We start from the raw sequence: 3,432 nt of genomic DNA on the forward strand, positions 1-3,432 counted from the left end.
TTGATTGTACCATCTGTGAATAATGAAGCAAGCCTTTATTTATTTCGTAACCAAAAGATATTGATTGGAAATGACTTTCTGTTTCTACGAAAGTATTTAGCATTAAAACAATCCTGTTTTGCCAAAAATAAGCCAATGCGGCGGAAATCGTTTGAAATCTTACTTGTACTCTTGCGAAGATCTTACGCGATCAATTGAAAATAATGAGATAAAAACTTCAAAGAAGACAAAACAACTTTATGAGTTGACCCTTTGTTATGTCTTGCAAAAGACTTGGAAAAAAATTAAAGCTATTGTAAGACAAAACGAAGGATTTACTCATAAAGACTTTTTTTAATCAAGGTGAAAAAACGATCTCCTGAAGAGTTAAGAATTTCCTCAAACATCCCTTCAAGAATGCACGGTGCAATATAACACATTTTCCTAGTTAATGTGAAATAAAGTAGCTTCAGAAAATGGACGAACATTTAAGAAACTTTTATCGACGACATGACCTTCTGCCACAGATGTATTTGGCCAGTAATTATTGTCAATAATGACCATGAAGTTCACTTTCCACTAGACACGTGCGATCGCCAGGTAACAAGTGGACTTTTTCTGCCCTTGAAACTAAATTAGCCTTCCAGCATCATGTGGCAGCACCTGCCCGGGTGTGACATGCATTTGAGGGTTCTTACCGCAAACCCTGCCAAGGCAGCACCCATCATCAGCACGCCAATCGATGGTGGTTGGTGGGGACCCGCACTCACTTACAACCGCACACATTTCTCTCCACACGGATGCACCTTGCGCTGCTGCACCGCGCTCGCACGAGTTATTATCATGCATTTTCCATCGCTTCCCGATCGTGCTCTGGCTGTACTGGGGCTGCACACGAACCCTGTGCCATTATCGATCGCCGAAGATGACATCTTTCAAAATCATCGTTCTTCTTGGCTGACGATGGGGAGATGCTGTTACCACAAACCGCCGCCTTCAACCAGAGGTGTGAGTAGGGTGTTTCCATGTACACTGTGTTGTAAAATCACCCTACGTTTATTCTGATTCTGATCAGTGCTGCGAAGTGTCAGTATCAACCGACATTTATGGCCCGTTTACATATTTGCTAATTCTACGCGACAGTTCATTTTCGAGCAGTATTGGCGTCAATTTGGCGCAATGTAAACACTTTTTAGCAGACAATAAAATTAGCATGACAAAATCAGAAGCTTCTGAATTCGGTGCTAAAACTAGTGGACAATAATGAGGATACATATTAGTTTGTCCGACACAATTAGCATCATGTATACGGTCTGCTAGAAGAATTGTCAGCTAATTATGCCATCATGCCAATTTTATTGGCAGATAGGGAAGTGTTTACATTACGATAGTTTAATACCAACACAGTCGGACAATTTATTGTCCCAGATTTAGCAGCTAAATTTTTAGCGGCAATGTAAACGATACTAGCGTGGAATAAATTGTCCGACAGAATATTGTCACGCATTATTATCACATATGTAAACGGGCCATTAAAGTTGAAATTGAGAATGGTAACCACTCATTTTTCCATTTACTATCGGAACATCAATTGAATAGCCTCTGATCATTCAATTGATATCAACTCCAGCCTCTGTCAAGGCACATATCATTCAATTGAGCTCCAGCTAAGAAGCAAAATTTGTGGTGTTGTACACTCAGAGAAAAATCTAAACTAAATAGTTTAAATCCTAGACTAAATCACTATTCGCCTGGTTGACCCCAGACTCCGTTTATGTGCTGGGTATACAGGCTAAGTATAACTCCGATATACACGCATTCTAGTATAAGTGCGGTATATCGCGCCTAGTTTTACCAGGATTTAATTTAAAATGTATGGAAATTGTTTTGTTTTTGTTCTTTTCTAGGGGAAAAATAAACATTCTCGCAACTGCAACTTTATTCAATTGAATAAATAATAAAATCTTAAAATCTAATTATAAAATATGTCAAGTGAATCCCCGGAAAACAGCATCGCGATAACGGTGACATCCAGGACCTTCTCTTCTGCGGCGACAGCCTTGTGCAGCATAATGTCGACGTCGGAACGGCTGCTGGGTAACAGCTACCGGATACCCATACCGTCCGCCAGGCATGGGCCATAAATCCGATCGTGGCGGTCAGAAGTTGCACTTCCTGTGGCAGAAAGAAAGGTACCTGTTCGGAACGATATATTTATGACACTTTTTAGAGCACTTCCAACGAATACAAAGTAGTACTCACGACCTACCTCGGACATTAGCACAATCTGCGGATTTCTTTTCTACGAATCTCCGTCTGGATGTTTCCGAAATCGGTTGCACAACGGGGAATCCTGCGGGAAAACGCTGACAATGGTCTTTCAGATGATTGCGTGCGTGGGCCGGTGGTATGGTTAGTAATGGAGTCTGCAGCAAAAAAAATACTAAATCTTAGCCTGTGCCTTACGTGTTGAACAAATACTTACCATACCATTTCTCGATAAAATTTAGCGGAAATCGTCGCATGACTAAATTTCAGTATTGCAGGAAAATTATTTTGCCGTTAGTGATTCAAAGGGGAAAACAGTTTTCTTCGACGCGGCGAACAACATAGTGTTACTTAAAATAGCCTCGTATAACTCTGGCTCAGTTTAACTTTTTAGACTAATCAAGTATATTTGTTAAACTAAGCAAAGTGTATACCGCAAGTAAACAAAAAAGGTTAAAAATTAAGAGAAGGAAGTTTTGTTTCATTTCAGAGTGTAGGTTTAAAGCCAGTGTGTGGATTTTTATTTATCGCGAACCACTGAATGGTCCATGCTCAGCAAGTGATACATTCGCGAATGTAACATTTCGTGAAGCGACATGCTCGGGAACGCTCCTTGAAATGCTGTTTATTCTCTTGTCCGGTTCGATACGAGAGCGCAAACAAGAGAGAAGATGCTCGATGATGCTAATGAAAACGATGCATTCGGTAAGAATATTTCGACAATGATTTTTCATAAGGGCCTAACTGACTCGATCGATTTCTCTTCGTCGACTCTCTCTTTCGCTATTAACTTGATCAAAACAAACAAAATCATTATTCTTTTTGTTTCTATAGCAGCATGTAGTCGTCTTCTTCGCATTTCAACCAAAAAATCTTTGGAAAATTCAATACACATTCTGTGATAACACAAAGAGAGGATCGATGAAGAGAACTTGAAAATGTCAGTTAGGCCCAAATGAAAAATCAGTGTCGATTTTATTGTCATATGTAATTCTTCTTTTATTGTGACTACACAACCTGCAACGTCATGAATACAGTTAAATTAAATAGTAGTTCACGTTTTTAAAGCGAAAACGCATTAAATACCTACTGATAAACATAACAATTATTCACATGTGGTCCCAAGCCAACGATGAGAGATCATTATGGCCATTATGAGACCATTATGGCCCGTTTACATATGTG

The 3,432-nt window shown here is 39.5% G+C and overlaps 1 long non-coding RNA gene across 1 annotated transcript; it reads right to left on the reverse strand.

The window, feature by feature from the left end:
* Positions 1-1,900: 1,900 nt before the first annotated feature.
* On the reverse strand, positions 1,901-2,628 carry LOC134287207 (uncharacterized). Its single transcript, XR_009997119.1, has 2 exons — positions 2,470-2,628; positions 1,901-2,405 (listed from the first exon to the last, which is right to left on the reverse strand). It is a non-coding gene; the product is annotated as an uncharacterized LOC134287207 (long non-coding RNA).
* Between the last annotated feature and the right edge of the window lie 804 nt (positions 2,629-3,432).

Source organism: Aedes albopictus, chromosome 2 (genome assembly GCF_035046485.1).
Source record: "Aedes albopictus strain Foshan chromosome 2, AalbF5, whole genome shotgun sequence".
Taxonomy (NCBI): Eukaryota; Metazoa; Arthropoda; class Insecta; order Diptera; family Culicidae; genus Aedes; species Aedes albopictus.